At 41.4% G+C, this 27,675-nt stretch overlaps 1 long non-coding RNA gene across 1 annotated transcript; it reads left to right on the top strand.

Moving 5' to 3' along the window:
- The first annotated feature begins 12,692 nt into the window (after nucleotides 1–12,692).
- On the top strand, nucleotides 12,693–26,664 carry LOC118496235. The gene is made up of 3 exons (XR_004898758.1): nucleotides 12,693–12,704; nucleotides 22,224–22,232; nucleotides 26,531–26,664. It is a non-coding gene; the product is annotated as an uncharacterized LOC118496235 (long non-coding RNA).
- Nucleotides 26,665–27,675: the final 1,011 nt, after the last annotated feature.

The following is a 27,675-nucleotide window of genomic DNA, read 5'->3' as shown; positions in this document are numbered from 1 at the left end:
AAAATGGTGAACCTAGCACACATTATACCTCCTTAGCATGAGCATTTTAGCATTGCCATTGTGAGCATGTTAGCATGCTGATGTTAGCATGTAGCTCAAAGCACCACTGTGTCTTCTTTCAGTACAGCCTTCCAAAACCCCTTGCATGGCTGTAGTCTTGTTCTGGTTTTGCTGCCGGGCAGCCAGATTTGATGTCTCAGACATCAGAACAGATTAATAAAAACAAGACTTTTAAGATGAAATGTCATAAATTGTTACAACAGCACTTTTTTGGTTCTTAAAAAATAATTATTAGTGATGCAAGAGTGAAAAGGGAGATTGTGCTTCACCAACACATTCTCACTCCCAGTGCGTCAGAAAGCAACGCTTGGTCAGGTGCCTTTGGTGCTTGTTACTGACGCAAAAAGTCTCCTTTAGCGTCTCAGTCAGATGCAGTGGGGCTTTAAACTAATTCACGCATGGTCAGGACTCGGGACTCTTGGTGTCACTTTTTGACGCTCTGGGTCGGGAACGATTTGGCATCATTCAAAAAAATTATTTTAACTAATATGCAGCACAAGAACAGGATATGTGTATGTTTCAAAATGTATGTTTCAGTGACACGCCAGATAAGAATGGGACACAAACCCCGGTATCCTGGGTAAAAGTCCTGTTGTTTGACCCATCCATTGGAAAACGTGGTTTTTGAGAAAAAATAAACATCAACAATCATTATCATTTCACACAAGCTTTGTTAAATTTTGAAATATGTACTTTATTTAACAAATGAATCGACCGTGAACCCAGTGCCAATGATATATATATTAATTTAGGTCTACAGTTAGTACAGATGATTATTTTGGTATGAATGAGGAACAGGCTAGATCACCTTTACTTTAACATTAAGAGTAATAGGCACTTGAATGCAATTTTCTCGCACCAAATGAAAATGTAGTATGGTATTGTTCCCTGTAAGTCTAACTGCTGCTACAGTACAAGTTCTGCCTCTCTTACCTATTCATACTAATTCATATTAGAGCACAGAGCGATGCAATCACTCACAACTGTGCTGAAGAAACCAATTCCGCAGCAAGGAGAATGACTTGAAGAGCAGCACTGATGATTTCATGAGACTGCACAGTCCACCCACCTTTTAACTAATGACTTGGAAGTAATGGCCTCCAACAATTTTATATTTTTCATTGACAGTCCACATTTATATCCAGCGGCCTCATAGAGAAAGTAGGCTGTGATCAAGGAAGAGATGGAGAGACATGGCGAGGGAGGAGAGTTCAAGCATACAATATGTTCCTGACATTGGTCTCTATTAGAATAATTATCATGTATTGTATGTGTTTGAACCTGTCTACAGGAAATTACGATAGTTACGGATTGTAACTCCAGATTCTATGAGTATAGGCGCAGCCCTCTAAGGCTACGCTATTGACCCTTTGCACGTGACGTCACGCTCCACTCGCGCGAATTATGAACGCCATGACGGACGGTGGAAGAGCTATGCTGTAGATGGACAGCAAGCTAAACTCGTACGTTTTCGTTCGTGTTTGTGTTCTCACATTCACAATCTGCAGAGTAATCCTCACCAACACAAGCATATGTATGTATTGCCTTTCTGTTTTAAATGAAATAAAATGATCCTCAACCAGCTAGCTGCCATGCTAACCAGCTGTCCTGCTAACAGGTCCAACCCGATGATGACCCACATAACTAGCTAACATCAGTTATTCACTGACCTAGCTACATATCCAAAAAAGAGCCGTTCCCTTGATCATTTAACTTAACACACATACAAAAAATATCGATTAAATTAAAGATGACATGGCACGGAAACTAGCTTCAAAAACGAGTTAAATGCGGGTCTGCGGAGCTCCTACCATGGCTAGCTGACGAGCTAGCTGCAGCTAGCTCTGGACTGCTCGCTAGCTGCTGCCCATCGCGTCGTAATAGCCACCGGTCAAATCTAAGCATAGGCTACACAGCGAATATAGTCACAGATAAGAAGATGGCTAGATGTTACAGTTATGTGTGGTTACTACTGATCATAGACACTCCGTGATTTACTGCATGGATTAACGTGTGATAGATAATTAATGACTGCACTTCCCAGAGCTGGGATGTGTTCAGGCATCCATTAGCTAGGAAGTTGCATTGGCACACCCAGTGAACAACGGTATGTGGGTAGCCACGACCGACCATGTTCTCAAACATGGGCTACGTGTTATATAAATCTTTACTTAAGTAAAGAATAGATGTTAATAGAAAATAAACCCTAGATTGATGTCTTATCTTTGCCATTATGAGGTACCTCCCCCCGCCGTTAGTGTAGCATCGCGTACCTGTAACCCAGCCAGCTACAAAGAACTTGTTAGCATTCAGACTTTTAAAAGCTTTAAGATCAGCACCGGTATATGGGGATACTCCGTTTACCACAGTGTTACAGATCATGTGGGCTGAAGTTGGGCAGACTCTGTGATTTAATGAGGTCCGTGAAAATGGAGGGAGAACGAATTAAGGGTCGGTATCCAATCCTGCTAGCTCCAACTTCTCCAAATACTGCTCTTTGTGAGCACCTACCAGATGCCTTACCTCGACCGATAACGGCACGACAACTTGTTGTTCAATAGAAGAAGCCATAAAGCCATAAATAGTTTTAGTGTTATGTATTTCAAACTGATTGAAACTATGAAACTTTCCGCTCGTCCACTACTGTTTAGCCTGTGCTTCCGCCGTCCGTCATGGCGCCGTCACGTGGTCGTGTGACGTGTTTGCAAAGGGTCAGTTGGGTTTATCCCTTCGAGCATGCGCAGTCGTGAAGATTTTCTTTCCTGCCCTTGCGTCCAGCACGGGCTTCACCTACGTCCGCAGATACTGTATATAAACAGAGCGGACCCGTAGCTCATCTCCCAACATCAGCTTTTTCTTCAGCTAATGTTATTGGAGCAGGTGGCCCTAATCTTATAGGGCTGCGCCTATACTCAGAATCTGGAGTTACAATACGTAACTATTGTTCTATTTCATATAGGCTTCCCCTATAAGGCTACGCTATTGGGTTAGGGCGAAGCTGATGTAGTCAATGCCACCTGCGACACAGGGCCCACAAGCAGAATATAGACTAACTCTCCTCCAATGCAGTGACAGGAGATTGTATCAGATAATCCGTTATTCTGACAAAGCCTGCCATTGGCCTAATTGGTTGCGAGGCCCAAGTCATGATTGAAGACATGCATGGATAGAGAGAAAACGCACATGATTGACAATTTATGGGACGCCCGTGGTCCTCTCAGCCACCCAGTGTAGGGGGGTGAGGACCGCAGGTGAAACACACATGCAGCGGTGCATTACTCCGTAATTGTAGGCATGCATGAAGAGTGAAAAACCGTATCATGAATGGCGATTTATGGGACGCCCGCCTTCCCCCCAGCACCCAGTGAGGGAGGGGTGAGGACGGCAGGCAGGACACACATGCAATGGCGCATCATTCGTCGTTGAGTGTGGATAGGACTGAGTGGGTCATGGAGGGCTCAGACATATCACGCAGATAGAACCGGATGAATGGGCATGGGGATGCCCAGGAGGCTGCTGTGCAGATGTGCCCTCATAGAATGTGCTCAGATGCCCTGGGGGGGCTCCGCCCCCTCCATGTTGTAAGCCTGGGTCATAGCTTCACACAGCCAGTGAGACCGACGCTGTTTTGAAAGGGCCGCCCCTTGGGAGTGTTCCCTATAGTGTACAAACAGCTGCTGTGTTTGCCTGATGTCCGCCGTGCGTAAAACGTATTGTTATAACGCACGCACTGGACACAAATGGTGAAAAGTCTCCTCCGCGTCGTTGTCATGAGGCGGGGGGAAAAAACCCTCGAGGGAAAACACTCTTGACCGAAAGGAATTTGTTAGAACTTTCGGTGTGAATGAGGGATTTGGCTGTAAGGTGGCTGCACTCCCGTCCCCTCTAATGGAGAGGCAGGATGGCGAGACTGACAGCGCACATAAGTCGCTTACTCTCTTAGCTGACGTCAGGGCAAGGAGAAGCGCTGTTTTCAGTGACAGCATCCTAAGAGAGGCTTGTGCCAGAGGCTCGAAAGGAGGTTTCCCCAGAGCTCGGAGTACCAGGGCTAGGTCCCACTGGGGTGTGAGAGAGCGCACGGCGGGTTTCTGTCGCAGGACCCCCTTCAAAAAACGTTTCACCAGGGGGTGCGCAAAAACCGTTCTCGTTTGGATGTTGATGGAATGGATGGAATGTTTGGAGATAAGTCAACACGAGAGGCAGGGGGCACGACGTGGGGTCTGTATCCTTCTCCGTGCACCAGTGCGGGAAAGACGACCAGCGCCCTGCGTAACACGCTGTAGTAGCCGGAGCTCTTGCGCCCTGGATAGTGCGCACCACGGCAGGGGGCAAGCCTAGTCTCGTTCTCCTCCCCTGGAGGAACGTGGGAAATAGCCCCTTTTGTCAGTAGCTCCTCTAGCTCTGACGTCATGGTATCTGTCTCTGCCTGAGATGACACGGTTGTCTCCAACACGCCCGCAAAGCGAGGCGGGGGGGAGGCGAACTGGAGTGTGTAGCCCCGTGTTATCAGCTTTGACATCCATGAATCCATGTGTCAGGCTTATCCATGCTGCGCTGTGTTCTGATGGCGGGCGCGCATGTCTGTGTGTTGTTTACAGACAGCAAGGAGCGCAGAGCCCATTCCGCCTCTGACATGTGATCATGTCCCATGGCAGGGTTCTGTCGAAAGGGCGGTGGCTTATCACCGCCGTGTGGGGCGGAAGCAGCCACCGGGTCATTATCCCCACTGCTTATTCCTCATCCCGCTGGCATAGCCTGAGGGAGAAGGATGTCTGAGCGTCGCCGCTCATAGTGATTAGGCGCTCGCTCCCACTGTCTGCGGTGAGCTGGTGTGTGTTTGTGTGGGGAATGACCGTCATGTTGTCAGCGCAATGTTAAGTGGGAACAAGGGCTGCTTGGTTGAGGGGAAACTGCTCTTTAGATGGATGGAAGCGCCCCGTCATTGCCACCGTCGCTGCTGCTTGCTGGGTGGCTTGGGGGGTGGGTTAGACCAGGTGAGGGCCGCCTTCATGGTCCTCCGGCCCCGTGAAGCCTGCCGGTCAGGTGGGGCCAGCTGCGGCTGGGGGGAGCCGGGCAGCAGAGCGGAGGTCGAAGCCTGAGAGGATGCAGCCGCAGCAGAGGCTGTGGGGCGTTTCCTCTTATGGCGGTTGCCGTGGTGGCGGAGTTGCTGTGGGGGAGCTGCCTTCCAAAAGCCGAGCCTTCGTAACCGCTCTGCCTCTTCGGCCGCCTGGTGAAGGTGGGACGTGGCCGTCTGTAATATAAAAATAGTCCTCTCAGGTCCGCCGCCTTCTTAATGATGTCCGGCAGATCCAGGAAGAGAGCCTTAGCGGTGGAGGGTGGAGCCACCTGTGGCAGAGGGGAAGACCGCCGCAGCGGTGCCCCTGGCCGTTCCGGAGATGGGGAGAGCCGCAGTGGGAGGGCATCCCCGTCTCTTGGTCCAGTTCTCCCAGGGGGGAGGAGGGACAACCAGTAACAGAGGCGTCATCCGAGGGAGACTCGTGCCCGTCGAAGACGTCCTGATCCGGCAGATCCAGGGTGTCGACGGTGTCCCGTCGGTCTGCCAAGCTGCCATCCCCCTCCCCGACAACCTGACAAGCCAGAAAGCATTCCGCCCGCCGTTGAAGCTTTTTAGATGGCAGGCGGGCGCAGTACTGGCAGGAGGCATCGGGGGTGAGTGCCAGGCCCGCATGAGCGGCACCGAGGCAGGACTCACAGCGGGGGTGGAGATCGGATGGCAGGATGTAGCCGGTCTGGCAGTCAGTACAGAGGCGAACACCGCTGGAAGTCGAGGTCTTCATACTGCTAGCTTGAAGAAAAACTGGGAGATGAGCTACGGGTCCGTTCTGTTTATATACAATATCTGTAGGTGAAGCCTGTGCTGGACGCAAGGGAGGGAAAGAAAATCTTCACGACTGCGCATGCGCGAAGGGATAAACCCAATAGTGTAGCCTTAGAGAGCAAAGGCTATACGAAATAGAACATTAATTTACAACTAATTTGCAATATGTATTTGCTTAGGAGGACACAATGCTGTACAGATGTACACATGTTTAATCATCCTAATGAGGAGACATTTCTGTTGATAATATAAATAAATAACAACTCAAAGCACTTGGGGTTAGGGAAAGATAGTCTTGGTTCAATCAACGCTGGCGAGAAGACTGGAACTGCTGACTTTCTTCAATATTCAACCAAAAGATTGTCCTCACCAGGAAAATGGCAGCATTGGCCGTTTGCTCAGGCTGAAAATGGCCTGTAAAGGTGCATTCAGACAGACTAATCTCATAAATTACCTCCTGTTCTTTTAGTTATTTTCAGACAGTCTCTATCCTTTTTTCTCTTATCTCTGTATGTTTATGAATTGGATTCAATTCATAATCTCTGCACCGCAGAGAGCAAATTAGCATGTTTGCTCCTACTGGAAGCTTTCCATTTACTCTGTATGCAATTGCACACATCTACATTTTATATTACACCACAACTTCATATTTCTGAACATACCTTTTAGGGAGAAGGTTGGGATGAAGAAGGAATTGTCTGAATTTGGTGCCAGAGGCCATTGATTGCATCACATGTCCTACCAAAATTGTACTTTCAGTTGCCTAAAGAAAACCATAGCCAAAAATGCTTGTATAAATCTCCATCGTAGTGATCACTGGTAATGGAGTTGGAGGGTGCTGACAAAAGTCTTTGCTGGCAATGTTTGTCTATTACTGTAGGTATGGAGTAACCTGACGCACCAGATGGTTTGTTATACAGAACCATCTGAGAAGAGGTCACAGGAACCTGTTTAGAAAAGGGCAGGCACTTTCAAAAAATACCTGGCAGGTGATTGGTTGAACCATTTGTCTTTCAAACTCTTGCCGAAGCCAGTCGGGAGAAGAGTGAAAAAGCCTTCAGTGCCGTTCTTTGCTCTTCTTTCAATGAAGAAATATTACGCACCTAGCAGCCTTTAGCTCCTCACAAGACGCCAATTGGCCGGGCCACGGTGGCTTGGACACTATGCATTACTTGAAGTCTAGTCTATATCCTAGACGTTCCACTTCCGGGATTGCTTCGGTGCCACCGGAAATCCCGCAGCAAATCTGAGTTTTCTGTTGCACGACTAAAACAACCTTTGAACGTACACGTTCCACCAAAACAAGTTCCTTCCCAAGGTTATTTTGTAGAGGCACAGTGGCTCTGTCTGGCGCTTAGCGCCACCAAAGAGGATTGTGATTGGTTTAAAGAAATGCCAATAAACCAGAGCACATTTTTCTCCCATCCCGGAATGCTGTGTGGACTAGCCAGACCCTCTTCCGCTGCGCTGTGAAGGAAGTTCTGGCAATGTGAGACTACTTGAAGCCTGACAAGATAGATTTTCGCTTGATCTTGTGATGTTGCAAGAATCCAGCTGTCGTGCAAAGTAAGGTAGGCTATGCCTCTAAAAAATGATATCCCCATACAAACTACATTCTTAATTATGTCTTGAGGGAAACACATTTGTTTTTGACGTATCACAAATTGTTATTAATGAAAGTCGCTAAAGAGGGGGTTCGGGTGGATGGAGGTATGAAAAACATGTTAGAGCCTCACCTTACCCTTTATGGGGTACATTTTTTAGCCTACACCTAACAACTCAAAGGAAGGACACAAACCATGGTCTTCTGTGTCCAATGCTCTGTACACAAAACCGCTTAAACCCTGACCTGCTCCCTACAACTTCTCTGCAGTATAGGAATGTGAATATAATCTAAGTAGCAGTTATGTTGGCAAGTAAAATAGCATATAGGAGAAGTGGTTGGTAATTTGGTGTCAAAATTATGCTTTTGGGTGATGGCCAGCCACTGAGGTAAACATTTCTTGAGAATATTAAAGCAGCCATATTATGCTCATTTTCAGGTTCATAATTGTATTTTAAGGTTGTACCAGAATAGGTTTACATGGTTTAATTTTCAAAAAACACCATATTTGTGTTGTACTGCAGTGCTCTCTCTCACTGCTGCAGATCCTCTTTTCACCTGGTCTCTGTTTTAGCTACAGAGTGAGACCTCTTTTCTTCTTCTTCTTCTGTTCTATCTTTGATTGCACTGCACATGCCCAGTAGCTCAGATGTAGATCATGTCAGCTAGCTAGCTCCATAGACAGTAAAAGAAAGGCTGTTTCTACAACTTTGGTCAGTTACAAGGCAGGATTAGCTGTGAGACTTCTAAATGAGGGTGCACATGTAAGTAGTTCTTTTGTAGATTATGGTGAACTTGTGTGTGTTGTAGCAGTGCTTTGCTATTGAGAACGAGGTAGCATGCTAGCGTTAGCATGCTAGCGTTAGCATGCTAGCGTTAGCCATAGAATTAGCATGCTAACGCTACGAGCTCATGGTTGCGGTTAGCCTGCTCCTTTCGGCTTGTGACGTCACAAGCCGTGCCGATTTTGAACAGCTCACCCAGAGACTGAAGGCAGGACACATTCAGAAACTGTATCTCACTCCAAACAGCATGGGTGGATTTTTTTCAAAGTTTGTATGTGTGTGGAAGCACCAGAGACACAACATAACACCCCAAATCCCAGAAAAAGTGATTTTTTCATAATATGGGCACTTTAAAAAAAAAAGAAATCAACATCTCTCCTCAGTCAAGAAGATCTTATGCCAGTAATTAACATCACTGGCATCATCATCAGGCTTGAGGGTATAAAGCTATGTTCTCTACAGTATGTACTTTTTCCCCAGCATTGAGGAAATGTGGTATACTGTATGAATAAAACATGCTTACTATTTCTTCACACGTTCATGCACAGCCACAGTTCAGTACAGTGCTCTGGTACTTCTGCCTCAGGAATATAAACATAATATCGGAGTGTATTTCTTCCTTAAAAGTATTTCACAGATATTCTGCTGAGATCCTCACTCTCATTTGGTCTTGCCATGTTCCAATTTGTTTTTTTCGACACTGTGAGAATAATGTAAGTGCCATTTTTCATGTGGTTAATTTTCTTCGATTTTCTTCACATTGTGTATAATGTCGGTGTGTTTACTGTCGTTGTCTGCCGTTAAGATTTTATATACAGTATATAGATATTCAGACATGAGAGGGCAAGTTTTCAGGAGTGAAAACTTTCCATCAGAAGGAAGGAAAGACGTATTAAGATCTTTGACTCAACTCAAAATGACAAGGTCAAATACTACGTGAACGATGTCGCTCATACTGATGAACCAACAGAGAATTATAAACTAACTCTGCTGTTCCCCTGAGCTCTACAGATTTTTTTTGTTATCTTTCAGGTCAGGTCAGGTATTTTAGTTTTAAGGCCCACAACTTTTGGTTAAGTCTCACCGATCTCATAAGCACCACCATGCAGCTCTATGTTTAGTAAAAAAAGCTACAAAATATCAGTGTAATAAAACTTGTATGACTGTATATTTTAACAGAAATGTGTCCATAGAATGTGATTTACAGTTGTATTTATGTATATTTTAGGGCTGTCAAACGATTAATTTATTTTAATCGCGATTAATTGGTGAATTTCTATAGTTAATCGCGATTAATCGCATATTTTATCACATGATTAAAATTCTGTTAGTTTGCATTTCAGAACTGTTTTTAAGTACATATTAACAATGGAAAGCAATTCTTACCAGTGTATCTTGACTGGGAATCAAATTAATGCAGAGAAAGTTACTTTATGAACTTGACTTTAAGATTTGTATTTGTTTAGTATTTATTTACTGTAAACAAAAGAAAAATGTGTGAATCTGTCATTATTGCACAATTCCTCCAAGTACCTAACTAAAAAACCCTATCCTTACCAGAGTCAATATAGTGTTTAGTAACTCCTAAATAATTTTGATTTACTCACTGACGTCCAGTGATCACTGGTTAATGAGACATCGTTTGCAGCACCTTGCAGCAGCACCTTGCAGCTGCTTTCTCCGTGTCATACAGGCTGTGTGTGCGTGAAACTACTGTCCACCTCAACGGCAGTGTATAAGATGGGTCAGAACATGCCAACCGCAGTACGTCTTTAAGACCCGAGTCTTCTACGATGCTGACAGGTCTGCAGTTAGTTGCCACCCATTTCGCAAGAGCTGTAGTAATTTTTTGGGATTTGGTTTCATCCACAGGTTGGCAAGTAGCACTCTCCAAAATAGTGCTTTGCCTGAGTGGGTAGCATGCTAGTGGGTAGCATCAACCTGAGTCACGCTAATTAGCTCGTAGGTGGTAGCTCAAGCTTGATGTGCTTCAGTGATATTTTAATTCAGCTTTACACAATGTGCATGTGGCTTTCGACTTGTCTACGAGCCGTCTGGGAGTTTTGGAAAATAAAAAGCGCCATTCAGAATTTTGTTGCTGCTGTCTTTCTCCATCATGCCTGCAGCCTGCAGCAGGAGGAAGTATCGCAGCTTGCTGATAAGTAACGGTGCGGCAAAGGGTCAAAATAGTAGCCTCTTAGGCACGACACAAAGCCGAGTGAAGTGTAAAATAAATTAATAAATGCCGGCATGCGATTAATGCGATTAAAACGCGTTATGCCCGGCCCTTAATCGCATCGCGATTAATGCGTTAATGCTGACAGCCCTAGTATATTTACATTTCAGCAGTAAGTAATTGTGTGGGAAAATTAACAATGTGCATGTTTTATTGGATGTAAATTAGTTTAAAATGTTGTTTGGGTTGGTCATGTGTTACATATGTGAATTGTTGTCATAGTGAGCTATATTCACTAGCCTGGTTGATACCAGACCCTTCTCAGTTGTAACTGAGAGTGGGTCTGGGGAAGGTTCATTCACAGCTCATTTCCAAAAGGGCGTCACCAACGGACGCCGCTCAAATGCCTCTGGGCGCAATTGGATAGTCCTTCAACCAATCAGACCAACGATCCGGGTGACCTAGCAGCAACAGCGGCATAAACGGGTTGCTGCCGTCATGTTGAATGTAAACAAAAAGCTGCTTGCCATCGCTGCGCTATCGTCATTGTGTAAAGCCCGCCTCAAAGGTTGTGATTGGTACCTCGATTTGGAAAATGTGGAAATGGGCTTGAATGGGTTCTTGGCTTCAGATGGACTTGCAGAGCAAATCTCAAATTTGCTGGAAGTTCGTTAGGGTTTTCCCAGGCTATATATTCACATTAGCGAGTGTCAAAAGTGTTTAAAGTGTTAAAAAAAGTCTTAAATAAAGCTTTTAATTAATTCAATATCGGTTTTCTTTTCAGAACTTTACTAACTGAGCAGCTTTCTATGAGAGAACTTTAAAAAACAGAATATTTTCTGTATTTTTACTGAAGCTACACACACAATTTCCATTTTTAATTACGAGATAAAGTCTGGGTAATGAGCTGCCAGAACTTATTCTGTTAATTTACAGATTTATTTCTTAGAGTGTACCTATCCACCACCAGACGACAGCTGGACCAGTTAGCGACTAGCAAAGTGGAGTGTGTAGCTACTAAAGAGGCGTATATATATCTGTGGGTGTATTAAAACACAAGGCATCCCAAAAAAGCAAGACATTTGTTGGGTTTATGCTGTTCAGCAATTTTGGAGTTTTCTTCTAATAAATCTATGGATATTTCCCTCGTAGAGACCAAACAAGAGACAAAAGAATAGTAAATATAGGACTTGTTCATCAGATGGCCAGAAACATGACTTCAAATGAATGCAAATGTTGCAGTTTGATGATAATGTAGTCTCTCATTGCCAGACCCTCCTCCACAGCGCTGGGGATTAGGGTCTGGCGAGTCCACACAGCATTCCGGGATGGGAGAAAAACATGCTCTGGTTTACTGGCATTTCTTTAAACCAATCACAATCGTCTTGGGCGTGGCAAAGTGCCGAGCAGAGCCACGGTGCCTCTGCAAAATAGCCTCAGGAGGGAACTTGTTTTGGGGGAACATGTGCACGTTCAAAGGTTGTTTTAGTCGTGCAACAGAAAACTCAGATTGTCTGGATTTACCCTGCAGAGATCTGAGGAGCAGTTAACAATAGTCCTCATAAATTCACCGCAGTTTAAAATTACAACACAAAGAAAGCAGCAGGTAACGGACATCCGGACGAAAAGAGTGGCATGCGGCGGAATTTATGGCAGAACGAGAGCAATCCCGGATGTGTAACATCGTAGATATAGACTAATGATAACTGTACGCATTTATTCTTTTGGTTGGCTTAGGTGGAGCTAATGTTGTTGGGCAGCTTAATCTATAACAATTTATCAGGTTGAGAATTGTATAAAATCATAAAAAGCATTCATAAAATGAACATTGGTTTTGTATGCAGCATCTTAATCTGAAAATTAAATGGTTGTATGCTACTTCCAAAAGAATGTGGTTCCAAAGAATGTGGTATTGAAAAAAGTACAGTTACCTTAAATTATTTATTAAATATGACTTAAATAGAGGGCTTGAGGAACTGTGCTTTGTTACCATCATTGCTTTTCAACCCTACTGCTCTTTTCTAAGAATAAAGCAGAGGTATGATAAGAAACAGACAACAGACAAGTGTAATCCATGTTTAATCACTCACTCTTAAAGGCAGGCTCTGAACACGGTTTACCATTTTCATTATGATTTACCTTACATGACAAGATTAAGAAGCCCTCTCAGTAACCTCACAATTGGTCCTGTGGGGTCTAATTATTGTACAGAACGTACTGTTCTGAAACATGCTATTTTACGTTCCTTTGTGAACCTCTGTTTGGGGAATGTTTTGCAGACGGCTAACATTTCTTTTCATTTTCTAATTTGCCGTTTTTGTCCTTGTATTATTTACAGAAACTATATGATTCCCCATCTGATTGTTTCTTTTATTTATGAGCTGGAGTAATAGATCTGTTATGTTTACATTGGGCAGAGGAGACCACTTTTAACACCAATGCGTTTTATCTGTTGCTTTATAGCAAGTATTTGTGTTTAACACTGAGTAAGGAGTGGGAGAGTAAGCTCCATGAAAAAAAAATCTTAATTGCTTTTTAGAAAGTGTTAGCCAACAATAAGTCAATTTCTCATTTCAGACAGGGAATGAACTGAAAGGGGCCATTATTTAGAAGTCAGACAGGGAGTTGCCTTGATAAATGGGAGTGAAGCCAGCAAAAAAGCACAGTGTAGCTATTTTACTTGTCTGTCTTGTGTTTGACAGCTACAGAAAGGGTAAAGTACTGTTTCCTATTTTTGAAGCCAAAACATTCTCCTAAATTACATTTAGGTATTATCACTGAGTACGTTTATAGAGCATTATTTTATTCATCTGGAGCACTTTACAATAAATAAGGAAAGTGTTATGGCTGCCGTACGTTTGAAGACATCAGCTTGACTCAGGTTTAACAGCAATCTTTCACACACACACACACACACACACACACGTAGAGATTTGCCAAGGCTGAAAATCAAGAAGCATCACACATTTTTAGATTCAATAACATATTTATTTATTTTGTTTCATTTACACACATGCAGATGGAGGTAGGAGGTAGAAAAGCTAACAAAAACACACAAAGAAACACAGCTTCCTCCATGCGTTGTATAACTTTCTGAGATTGCAGATGATGCGTACAGAACCTATATGAGTCCAGTACAAAACTCTCTCTAAGCAGCTGCCCACACTGCAGCCAAAATTTAAACTGACTGTGACATATAACGCTGGGCTTTGCCGTCACTGCTGTAATGCACTTTATTTTCTCATATCACAATTAATAGGGTAAAGCAACTAAGGCACGTGGAGACACGTTTGTCAACTCACTGAGCAACACAAATTCAACAGTGTCCTCGTCTTAATGACCAAAAACGTAATTTATTACTGCGGCTCCTCCTGAGCTCCCTGCAGGGGATCGGAGATGACAAGAAAATGAAAGCTCTGACTGCGTGTCTGAGCTTATTTGCTTTGATGTTGTTGCGTCTTACAATGAAAAAATCCTGGAAAGGGCCTAAATTGAAGAAAAGGTTTTCTAGTTGATGAAGCATCGTACTTCATCAAGGTCATCCACTTCATGGCTGCGGAAATTGATCAGAAGGCGATATCATTTTAGCTTCTGACAAGAAACAAGTCACTCAAACTCAAGCTCATACACTATGCAAATGGTCGACATTAGTTTAATTCCAGTCTATGAGGAAGCAGAGGCAGAGAATGTCAGCAGTTGCATTACAATAAAGTTGATATCTTCATTGTTGAAGCATATTAGTTAGTGTTGTGTTTATACTTGTCAGGTTTGCTACTTGGGAGCTCTCGCTTCTATTAAATTTACATTAGCTATGCTACAGAGACTTATAGAATGGGTCAACTTTGCATAGTTAGTGTGAAAGTTGTGAAGGACCGAGAAGAACAAAAGAGTTTTCGCACAGTAAATTAGTCAGGATGCTTTCACAGATGCTGCATCTACTGCATTCCAGAGAAATAAAAAAAATAGGGCAACAAAAGAGCACTGGAGTTTTTGTCAGTCTATTCTCACATTTCTCAGAGGCTTAAACCTCTTAACCATTGAAGCGACAAACATTCAGTTTTCCTTGCTAATTGGCAAAAGGAGGGTGTTAATTAAGGCTGGCCCTCTTGCCTCTCAATTAAAAAACTGCAATGTATGAGTAAATCCTGTAAGGTAGCTTACACAGTTGACCTCAGTTCAAAGTAGACAAACATGCCTGTAGCTAAAGTATCTAGATGAGCTATAACTGCCCTGCTTACATTCCACAATCACTAAATTCAGTAAATGTTAATTTAGTGTTTAAATGCACTCAAATAATTGATTTCTTTATAACAAGAGTAAAGTGACATTCATTATATTCTCACTGGCTGTATTCGGAACTGCCTAAACTGTTAGTGATTTATTCTGCAGTATGCTAGGCCAAGCTTAGCTTTCAAAGAAGCTCTTAAAGCACTGGACAAAAAAAACAACCTCATATCACTATTGCAATTAAAAAAATACAACTTATTAGGCTTTACATTTTTGTTTGTTGATGACCAATCTTGACACACATCTTTAAAGACAGGTCACAAATCTGTACTTTGGCTTTTTTTTAAAGCCCTAGTGGGAACTGTAGTTAAAATGTTTACAGAAGTAAATAGTCTATTTGTTGGGGACCATTTTCAGTGGTGGATTAAACCACATTTGGTGCTCTAGTAAGTATTTGGGGCAGCAGGACGGTGTATGTGGGATTAAGTCAAAATAGACTACAGTTGCCCAGTTTAACAGTGTTGCTCACTGATGTGTTCATAATAGTTTTAGGCACACTGTATAGTCTTTACATACCTATGACCTTAAAAGATTGGTCATAGTGTGCAATGCAAACTTACTGAAGCCTTTGCCATTCATGATTTTTGTGATAACATGATTTCCTCTGAAGCATTGCATGTGTGTTACAGATCACAGGCTGGCTTCATACGGCAGCAGCCAAACAGTGGGCTAAAACACCAGATGGAGACAGAACTAGATAAAGAGATTGAGAGAAAACATGATAGTGTTTCTCTGCCTACAAGTAAGCTTGAATTATTTGCGAATGTATTATTTTCTGAAAGGTTGTGTTGACAGTCTACCACATGTCAAGTAAAAATTCAGTGAGGAAGAGAGTGATAGCATAAAACCAAAATTGGACTAAGCAACCCTTCAGCACATAAAGCACACTTAACGGTGTATTAGCCTTGCTCACAGCTTCGTTTCTTTCCATTAATCCCCCTCTTGTTGGTTCAAACCATGACAAGGATTTCCATATTACTGCTGTGCCTGCACTGATGTGATCAAGAAGTTTTTTCCGCTGGATTTGCAGTATTGCAATTGGAAGTCTCTGCGTGCCATGGAAACTGAACTAATGCGGACCCAAGGGAACCTAAAACTGTACAAATGCAGCATTTCATGTTCAAGCAATATCAAATTTGTGTAATTGAAACCAAAAAAAGAATTTCCTGTCACAGTCCAATTTGTGCATTTAATGCTATTTTGACTGACAGCATAATGTCCACATGTTAGTATTTATTCTCAAAGTCATTGCTTGCTATTGGAATCGAGAATGTAATATGAAGAACTGGCCATTTCTCCAAATGCCTATATCCTGTATGAAAAAAAGGGGAAGAAGAAAGACATGTCAAAGTGATTTGTGTCTGTTTGAGGGTCCCTAAAGGGAAGAGCTGTACTGTTAAAGCCTGTAAAACACCTCCCAGCTAGAGAGATCTGTCTCTAGAGGATACACATGCAAAAACCCTGTCAGCATGTGAGCTAGAAGAAAGCAAAAGCCAACCTTACTTTAAAACTTTTTTATAAGAGAATGGCTGAACACATTAAGAACAAAAGAAAATGCTGACAAAGGTGAAGCGCTGAAATGTGTTTGCTTCTGTCTTGTGCTGTGTATTAAAAACCATGGGAATTTATGAGTGAGTGCAGACATTCATACTGTGTTCTTTTATCCACTCAAATGTTTGTACTATCCATGATAAAAACTGAAGCATGAAACTAATATGCAGTACGTTTCCATTTGTGTTTGAGCACTCTTGATGCAAAGCAGCACTAATGATACACAGATACCATTAGTGTGTTTCCAAAGTTTCACCCACTAGTATTTCAAACAAACGTGAAACTTTGAATGTACTTGAATGTGCTTGAATTTAATAACTGCAATCTTCCTTATGCACAATCTGAAAGTCGATTAAGGCTTGTTTTTTTATCATTGTTTTGACATTTCATACAAAGAATAGCAGAGGTGTAACTAATTACATTTGGGTGGTCCAGTTTCAGTTTTTTACTGAAAATAATGAATGCTTGTGCGCTGACATGGCATGACTGACACTCAAATGGAATGGACCCATTATTATTGGTATCAATTACAACCCTGCTTTTCTTTTTCTAATTTTTAATGAAGTCAAAATGTCTGTTTATAAAAAAAATCATTTGTTGGATAGAATACAGGGCAAACTAGAAAAGTGCAGTAGAGGCAGCTCTCCACCAGATGTGTCTCCCTCTCCTACCGAACAAAGAAGAGTTGAATCTCACTCGATTGTCCCTCCTGTCTCCATTAAGGCCAAAATAAACCGCCATGGACATACTCATGGACGCGCCGCCATGTACATCCATTTTACATCCCAGCTCCATTAGCAGCTTTACAGTCAAGATGGCGGCAAAGATAACAAAAATGGGGATTAATACATCTCATATTTTACTCATTTTACTGGATCATAACATATCGGAAAATCTCAAGAAAAAAAACTGATTCAAAATATTACTTGAGGAACCTCTCCTTGCTGAGCAGTTCTCTGCATTTGCTAATATTTAATGGATGCTGCCACTCCCATCAAAATCAAAATATATAGTCTCATTAAGGGTTTTTGTTTATGTATGTTTTGTTCGATCTGACCATCATTGATTCATGTCATGTTTATTTATGTTTATCTCTGTGTAGATGCACAGGTTTTGGGCAGACTCCAGGAAGAATTGATGTGGCTATGGCCCCAGCTAATGGAGATCCCAATAAATCAAATCAAAATTGTGAATGGAATTACAATCATTGAAAGCACAATATCAAAACAACTTTACAGTGAGCAACAGACTTTGGTAATGTGAGGCAACAATATTTGTTTGGTTATCAGCTACTGCCATATTATTAAGTCAGATATATCAGACTGAAATCTGAATTCCCCACTTTTAATTATGACAGGTGACGTGAAGGCTGTTTACAAGGTGAAAACTGGTCATTAACAGTAATTCTGATATGACATGATTGTGGCATTAGGCAGGGCAGTGCTGTTGATTTTTAAATAGTCAAGCAATGGTCGAGGGTCAAGCAATGTCACCTATGGCTTGGATGTCTTCTAGAAGCTGCTGGAATCAGCTGTACACATAGGTGCAGCAGAGGATGTTGCAGCACAGCACAGGGAAAAGATAAAAAAAATGGAACAAAAGGTTTGGAAATTCAAAGATCACAATCAGTGGAGCAAACCTTAAAAAATTCCACTTAAAATGCCCTGGACATGATTTGGGGCCACTGATCGGCTTGGATTCCCGATTCAAACATCTTAGTGCAAACTGCAATAGAAATTGCATAGAAGAACCAATCACCCAAGTCTTGCAAGATCCCAAAAGTTGAGATTATGGAAAGTCTCGGAACATGGGTCATTAATATCTTATAATGGAAATTTGCTAAAGGATGACGTAACAAGCATCAGGAGCCAGGATTCCTTGACTTAAGGTCTAGTAATCTGAGGCAAATTACCCAACATCAGAATTCTCAATACCTTTCAGTATCTAATAGGTTTTTTAGTCTGTGACCTTTTCAAGAGCTACTAAAAGGGCCTCTCTTACATGTATGGTCACTGAGCTGTCAGCTACATGTAACAAGCACATGCCAGATCATGTCAGCATGATGGATTGCAGACTTCAGGGAATGGGCTGGTGGCACTACTAACAGAATGATGGAATTGTATATATTTCATTCACCAAGTGAGCCACAGTAATTAAACACCATTTCTGAGTCATTAAGGAAAAGGTCAAAGCATCATGGGGTTTTGGCAGGAAATGGTCACAGTCACACCCAGTAAATTCCCAAACTGCTGTCTTCACCAGTCGAGACCGAGTGCCGGACATGGGGTGACAAAGCCTTCTCCATAGCTGCCCCCTCCCTCTGGAACTCTCTCCCCAAACACATCTGCAACCGCACTAATCTGTCCACGTTTAAACGACAAGTAAAAACTCACCATTTTAGAGCTGCTTTTAATGTTTGTTTAATGTGTGGGGATTTTTAGTGTGGATTTCTTTCTTTTTTTTAAACTCTGTAACTTGTCTTTGAGTGTTATCAAAAGTGCCATATAAATCAAATGTATTATTATTATCATCATCAATTAAGATTCCATTTCAAAGGAACAGCTAATTCTTTGTAAAATGAATACCACCATAAAGTGTATATAATTCAATTAAAATTACATGTTGTGATGATTGTCTGAATTGTGGTGTTGTATTAGGCAACAAGACGTTGGTTGCTGATAACAAGGCAATTGATTAAGTGGGTTGTTGAGTTTTTTTTCCCATCTTCTGCATTTAAATCAATTGTGACAGTGTACACATTACTAAGAATTACTAACATTGCATCTATGCATTGTATCCCACAAAAATGTCAACATAAACTAATATATTAGTATATCATTTATAGATGAAAACTGTTATTTGATTGTAAGACATTGTGTTGACATTTAAAGGTGCAGTAGATAAGAAACTGAAACTGACCCTATGTTCCAGTAGAACTACATGAAGCAGGTAATTAAAAAAAATTTGGCTCCTCTGGCACCACCTCCAGCGTGTAGTGCGATTTGCAAATATCCACAGCTTCCTGTTCAGATGCACCAATTGGGGCCGGGGGGGGGTGTCTAACTGTGTGTCAATCACTGCTCATGCACACACATTCATTCTCCCTTGTCGGGGGAGGGGCGTAGGAGACCGTTTTGGGTTTCAGCGGAAAGGGGGGAGGGACTGAGGGTTTTTGTGATTATTGATTTGTGAAGTGGTCACACAGTTCTAACATGCAAGGATAATAAAGGAAGTCATCAGTCATTCTGGCTTCAGGTGCTGATGCTTGCCTTGGACTGTTGACATGATGCACTTTGATTGACAATGCTGTTTTGTGAAAAATTTAGCACTTAGTGGTTGTTGTGCTATGAAAATGACAGTGTTTTATTTAGGGATGTCAAAATTAACATGATAATAACGAATTAATGCAAATTCCTTTTAACGGCACTTTTTGACATGCGATTAACACATGCGCATTCTGTGATTTGGGCCTCGACCCGCTCCATAGTTTGTAGTTTGTAGCAGTAACGTTGTTGGCTATCAGAAATAAACCTCTTTAAGCAGAAATGGATAAAAAAGGGTATTATGAATGACGAGTTCAGTTTCAAAGCCCTTCTTGATGGTTCTCTCGACAACCCTAAAGTTATTTGCATGTACTGTCGATGTGAATTGAATTACCATTACCTTTTCAGGTGTCCTTATAAAAATTATCTGTGGTGTCTATTATGTTTTAAATTGACTGGATGCTCTCCTGTTTCACTTCCTGCCCGGCTATTCAAATGCCCAGCAGCTCGCGTGAAAATAGTCTTGGCGCGTATCTTTAGCGGAGCGGAGAGCCGCATCACGCAAGCATGTGGGACGTGCCATATCAAGCATTGACTTGAATGACTGCAATTGCTCGCGGGGCCGCAGCCCTTCCAGGAACGCAATTAAGTTAAAAGTACAAGTGTAAAGTGGGACACTACATTGTGTTAGTATTACCAAGTAATGATACATTCAGGTCAATATGCCCAGCTGTTGTTGCTTCATGGGCTTGAGTTTGCCATATTATGCTTTTAGATTTTTTTTTTTAACATACAGTTACTTTAAGGTTATTCTGGAGAATATTCTAGACAGTATTTGTCATTGTTTTGGATTGTTGCAATAATAAACATTTGCATGAATGAAACATATTTGTCCGTTCCCATGTTGATAAGAGCATTAAAACCTTGAAAAATGTCCCTTTTAAAGTACATTTAGAACAGATAAAAAAATGTGTGATGATTCATTTGTGATTAATCACTAATGGACAATCATGCAATTAATCACAATTCAATATTTTAATCGATTGACAGCCCTCGTTTCAAAATATTACATTAAAAAATATGAGTACTGCATACATTCTACATTTGCATGATTTCGTAAAAGACACCAGGCTCACCACCTTAGCATGATTTTCACATCAGGGATCTCTTAATTTGACAGACAACTGACTGACATCCAGGTTTATTTAGGCACATGCAAATGAGTTCACAAGAATGAACACTGAACATCAAAACATCACTTTCTCTACGCTGCTTCTGAAATTGCGTCAGTTTATGATTAGAGCTGTTCCAGTCGCTCTCAAAATGGCTTACATCAGGTGAAAAGAAATCAGATGCAGTTGAGAAACAAAACAGCGCTAGCATCTGTACTGTGGACTTGAGCATAATTGATGACATTAGCAGCAATGATTGAAAAAAAATTATTCTTATCACCATTGATTAAGTTTAGTAGACCCACCCATGTAAAAAATATTGATAGCAATCACTAGCTTGAATTTATAATTGTTAATGCTTGCAGCAGCAGAAAAGATTTACTTGACAGTGTGATAAATTGTTAAAGAATGGAAAGTTAGCAAAGGGGGTCCTGTGCCAAATATGTCTCACCAGACTGATGTTCTTAAAGTGGTTGTTCATCAAATTATGTCAACAGGGAATTTTTTTTTCTTTGTAAATATAAACAAGGCATGAGTAAACACATTGTCCCCTACAAACCATGCACTCCATTAGTGACAATATGTCTTGCTGTATTGACCTATGATTCAAGCATCCCCTGTAGACCCATTTTGAAAATGGCATCATATAGTGGCCAAATGCACCATTTCACATCAGCACTACTTGGAATGTATGCACCTTTTAGTATTTATATATTACAGAGTAGGACATAGGAATGCCATCCTTGGAATAGAAATTTGTTAATCTGAATCAATTAAGAATTGAAAAAGACAGACAGACACACATGACCTTAAAAACCGTTCCGCAACTTTATTGTTTTGGTTCACTCTCGCAGCTCTCATGGTGTTTTCGGCTGCAGTAAGTAGCTGTTTTTAGCTAAATTGCTCTAACAGCACCTGTACATTACCTGTTTAGCATCAAACGGAAAGAGATTAGCTGGTGAACATAGTGAAGCATTTAGCAGCTAAAGAGACATATATTTCCCTCAGGATTTGGTAAAGATCAACAACGGAGCTAAATGAGAGAGAAAAAGAGAGAGAACGTGAATATTGGACTTATATCTGCCCCGGTGGCCAGAAACATGACACAAAACTAATGATAATATTGCTCCATAACTTTTGGATGTGTAAATAGGCAAATGTTTGCTAATGAGTTTGCCTTATCAAATTAAAAGGTGATAATATGTCAGTGTTATTTTCACAACTTGTTTCCGCTGCCCCCAAATGGTAAAAAAAAAAAGAGAACTGTTATGGCTAAAGTTACTATCCAATACTGTTGATCTCCATTTACTTTAATAATAGCTTTGTGATAGCCAACGGTAGCAGCTTAGTTAGCACCAATACCCAAGCAAGACGGTCCTAGCAGGTACATGTTTCCCATGTCTTTGTGAGTTTCTTCCATGTGCTCCAGTTTCCTGAAATTTATATTATAAATTGCGCTGTAGGTGTGAATGTATGTGAGTTTGTAGACTTGTGTTGTTGTGATAGACCTGTCCAGGGAGTATCCATGCTTTCTTCCCAACATGTCTGGATTAACCCACTGGGGTCCTGAAGGTAGAAGCTGTGAGCCCCTATTGAACCCCAAATCACACAGCGTACTCTACATAGGAGCTCCATTATGTTGGAATATTTCTGCCCCCAAGTTTGCTGTGTGTAAATGACTCTGCGGTAATTTGATTTAACATTAATGTATTTGGGTAGGTGCATGTAAACACAAACTGAACTGACAACCGGTCCCCCTACAAGACAGGCCCTCAGTACTATAATAATTTAGATGTCCCCTTAAGACCACCTTTGAGTTTTATATTATACTATAATATATATTTCCCAACACATTTGCATGTAATGACATTACAACAAAACCAATTGACAAACAGTAAATCTATGCCTGTGGTCGTGGGTGTCTGTGGCTCCATGGAACTCTCTGTTGTCAATAATCCGACCTGAGTTTCAAACTGTAAATGTTAATCTCATCATTCTAAAAAGAAAGGGAATTACTGATTGCAAACAAATTGTAGTTTTATGTAACTTTTATCAGATCTTAATATTCAGTAATTCATAAATTTATTGCCCTTACTGTGTTGTACTTTAGGGTCATGACAGGTAGAATACACAGTATATTTTGTTGAAGGCAGGCCAGGGGAACACACTGTAAAGGTTACCATGCCATTAATGGGTTTACACGGTTATTTCAATCTAAAATTCACACCTCTGGAGGATTTAGAGTCTCCAGTCCGCTTGCATGTATTTTGTAACCTACTGTGAAAGGAGAAGGGTACAGCATGCAAATTCTTCTAAGAGAGGGAATAGAATCCAGGACCTTGCTGTGAGGTGACAGTGTCACTATGCCTCCTTTGTATAATTGAGTTACAAACAGTACTTTGTTGAAGCAATTTTCAAAGATTACAGAAAAGCAAATCCACCACAGAGTCTTGAAATGACATCAAGTCATCCTTAATGTGTTTGGCACATTTTATATACAAGGAACATCAGAGTGATTTTATATGAAAAAATAAAAGTCATGTTAAGTCATGTCAAGTTTAGTTGTATAGGGCAACATCACCGGCCAACATCAGCAACAGTTCCTAACTCAGCCCAACCTCTACGTACCCTTTATAATGTTCAATGTGATACATTTATTTAGTTGCTAGTTGTATAAGCAAGGACAAAATGTTTATTGGCTATAATGTCATAGCGCAATTATAGTTCATTGGAAACAACCACAGGGTAAAATAACCACAGTATTTCACAAGTTGTTTCAAATTTAAAGTGTTTTTTAAGCCTGCATTTATCAAATGTATGTCAAATAAATTTTTATGCAAATCTTATTATGTCTTCCAGCTACTACAGCTCATCCAAACATCTTCACATGGCATGTTGTAGAACAGATAAACAGAAGCTGTCTAGATTTATAAACGGCATGGCAGCCTGACAGGAAAAATATTAATTTCCTCAGGTGTATACTTCTTTGCAAAATTTTACACCAGATTTAAAGCTGCAGTATGAAACTCCTGCCTATCTATCCTACTCTCACTCTATACATGCTGACCATGAAGATACTGCTGTTTTAAACTAAGACCAGAAAATATGAGCAAGAATAGATGAAGGTAAACAAGAAATAAGACATATGCGAGGGGGACCAAGGAGCCTTGATGTACCTAAAGGATTTTAAAAAAAAAGATGGCAAGGATGGAGAGGAGCTTTTGTTCTCAAATAGAAAATCTAAACTTGGAAGTTGAGTCATTCACTGATATATATTATTATATATATTCAGATCAGAAGCGTCAGACAATTATAAGCAAGGGGGCACATGGTTTTTATGGGTGGGCACTCTGTTTTATATGGCCATAGATCCCACGTGCAACAGAAAACTCAGTTTAGACAGAAATTCCAACAGAAAGAAAGAGGAAGGTACCAGACGTCCGGCCGAAAAGAGTAAAATCAGCAACAGAGCAATCCCGGAAGTGGAACGTCGTGGATAGACTAAGCAAGGAGAGAAACATGTTGATCGTGCTTGGAGAAGTCGCTTAGGATATTAAAAACTGATGGTGGTTCTGAGTTTGAAGGAGTAAATCCTGTAGATTCTGGTGCATGTGGTGCAGATGGGGATTTTTGATTCAGTTCCATATCCATTTTGTTAAACTTTAACGTGTTTTGTATAGCCAGTCAGTCATGCAGCACAATTTGAGTTAGCAAAGGGGCATTAGGAAGGTAAGCCTACTGTAGCCCAGGCTGACCATGATTTTATTAATAATAATAGTTTTAATTATTTATGGTTTGATTATTTATCAATATGTTAATCATATTTCATGTGTAATAATAATATAATGATTTTTGGCAGTGCACAAAAGCTCATTTTTTTGATGATGCCAGCAGTGCATGGTTCTAACAATGGGAACGTTAAGATTATATCAGTTTTATCTGTCAGACAAAGGATGATCCAAAACAAGATGTGAACACCAATGCACTGCACAGAAGGACAAGATGAGATACTCACTAAAACTGTTGTCATGTCAACAGATTTATGGCAGCGGGGGTGTTGCTAATTTATTATCTGACACATCTGAGGTGATATTTGGTCCTATTCTTGGGGAAGCTTTGGCCAGTCAACTGGATGACATGTTGATGCATCAACCAAGGCTGCAGTTTGAAGATGCTGGGCTAATTATCACATTTGTCAACTTCTACCAACATAACGCTTGAGACACAGCATATGGTGGTGATGAAGCTAACAGCACAATTTCTTCGTAAGATGTATCAGTAAGACTTCACATGTTCAGTCTTCTGGATGATTAGCCATTTCAAAGATTATTCACTGCTCAGACAGCAACAGAAACTCAGATGGTGTATCTAGAGATGTGAATGGTACATTCTCTGTAGAGATTGGGGGCATAGAGGGATGCACTTCTTGATCTTGAGCATCACATGCGTGCAACAGCAGTTCCAGGACAAGATAATTTCACTTAAATTCAATTTTCATTCACACATGTACAATTCTTTGGGCCGGAAAAAAAATGGCTCTTCTAGAAGTGACACATAATTTCAAAAATTGCCAACAAAATCAAAGATCTAAATCTTTTTTTTTTTTGTATGATTACATTTTTTAATTTAAAGTGCCCATATTATGCTCATTTTCAGGTTCATAATTGTAATTTGAGATTGTTTCAGAATAGGTTTACATGGTTTAATTTTCAAAAAACACCATATTTTTGTTGTACTGCACATTGCTGCAGCTCCTCTTTTCACCCTGTGTCAGGTCTCTGTTTTAGCTACAGAGTGAGACATCTCAACTTCTGTAACATCTTTGTTGTCAGTTGCACATGCGCAGTAGCTAGGTAAGGATTACATGAGCTAGCTAGCTGTTTCTGCAACTTCGTCCTGTACAAGGCAGGATTAGCCGGGAGATTTCTTCTAAATGAGGGCGCACTTCCAACTTTGTGTGGAATACCTGCAGAACAGGGACATGTAAGTAGTTCTATACAATTTATTTTGTAGATTAGGGTGAATTTGTGTGTGTTGTAGCAGTGTTTTGCCATTGAGAACGAGCTAGCATGCTAACGGTTAGCCCCCTAGGCCCCTCGTCTCGGCTAGTTACGTAGAAAACCGTGCAGATTTTGAACAGCTCACCCGGAGACTGAAGGCAGGACACATTCAGAAACCCATATCTCACTCAAAACAGCATAGATGTTGTTTTTTTTCAAATTTTGTATGCGTGTGGAAGCACCAGAGATACAAAATAACACCCCAAATCCCAGAAAGAGTGTTTTTTCATAATATGGGCACTTTAAACACGACAGACAAAACATATAATTTGCAACATGAACCCCCACCCCCCCTTCGTCATCACCACCCACCCAGACAAAAAACAAGAAAAGATGACAGTCTTTTATAGATGACACAGTGAAATATTCTAAAATATTCTAAACCACACAATAAACTAAGAAAATAGACAAATGAACATATGTATAAATGACAACACCATAAACCCATCATAAATGTCTCTCCACAGCACAAAGCTTCTTTAATTTTATATCTACCCATGGTTTGCATTGCTTACATCATCTTACAGTTTAAGAGGAGATGAGTTCATCCACCTGTGCCATCTCTAGAGTCTCTGCCATGGCTTGTGTATGTTGTCATGTTGAAGGTTTCTGGTTGGGTGGAGCTGGAGTGCCATCAGTGAACTAGAAGCAGATGTCAATGACTGGGGATTACCTTTTTTGGCCATCTTTTTGTAAAAGGCAATTGTGTTTCTTTATTGTGGTGATGCTATTAGCCCTTCGGGTCAAATTGACCCATTTCAATTTTTGTTTCATATCAGAAAATATGGGACACAGAAATAAGCGCTGAAAATGTGTAGAAGAAAAATTTAACAATTTAAAACGTTGGAAAAAGCAAAAACAAAGGTTGACAGGAAGACAACACAAGGGTTAAATAAGGGGTTCCGTTTGAGTCTGCAGCTTTTGTCCAAGGTTGCAAAGCTAGTCGCGGGACCAAAGAAGCCAAGGTTTGATCATGTTTGAGAAAATAAATTGTTAAGCAGTAAGTAAATCTACCCTGCATAGTAGTGTATCCACTTTGGGAATTGTTGGTGTTTGTAGTGTGGGGTGAAAGTGGTTGAAGCAGATGGCTATGGAGCACTTCCCTAATCTTAGCAGGGTTGCCAGCTTACTCGCCACTTTCTCACACAAGCGCATAAGCAACCCAGTGTCACGGCAGTTCGTGAAATGGTCACGTTATTTTGATCTATTGATTCGTCAACAGGTACACAATTTTCTTGTTTTTTTCGTGGTGGTCACCACAAAATGGGAACGTGACCATTTCACGAACTGCCATGAGACTGGGCTTCAGCCGGCTGACGCAACAACGGGGAAATGAAACGCCATACGCGGTAGATGGTGACAACGGCCGCCGGGACACGATCCGCGGTCTGTGGGGGATGCAACAACGACAAAATGAAACGCCGGCGACAACTGCCATGACACTGGGCTGCTCTGGGGGACGCAACAACGGGGAAATGAAACGTCACATGCCGGCGACAACAACGGGATGGACCGCTACACGCGGGACGCGCTACATTGGGACAGTTGTGGTTTGGAAAAGAACAACGGGAAAAGGAACCATCACACACAGGAGATGGCGACAACAACGGGACAGTTGTGGTTAGGAGAAGAAGAATGCGGAAAGGAACTGCCACACGTGGGACGCGATCCCCGGTCTCCGTGGATTTTTGGCTTTTCAACATTACTCGCTACCATAATCGTGCTGTTATCACGAAAGATGCTTCCCATTGCAATAAATTACTTTAAAATGTGTGCTCACCACCACGATAAAAACGAGAAAATCGTGTCCCTGTACACGAATCAATAGATTAAATAACGTCACCATTTCATGAACTGCAATGAGACTGGGCTGGCATAA

The sequence above is a fragment of the Sander lucioperca genome, chromosome 11 (genome assembly GCF_008315115.2).
Source record: "Sander lucioperca isolate FBNREF2018 chromosome 11, SLUC_FBN_1.2, whole genome shotgun sequence".
NCBI lineage: Eukaryota > Metazoa > Chordata > Actinopteri > Perciformes > Percidae > Sander > Sander lucioperca.
Note: the sequence above shows the minus strand (reverse complement) of the source record. Positions and strands in the feature narration are given on the sequence as shown.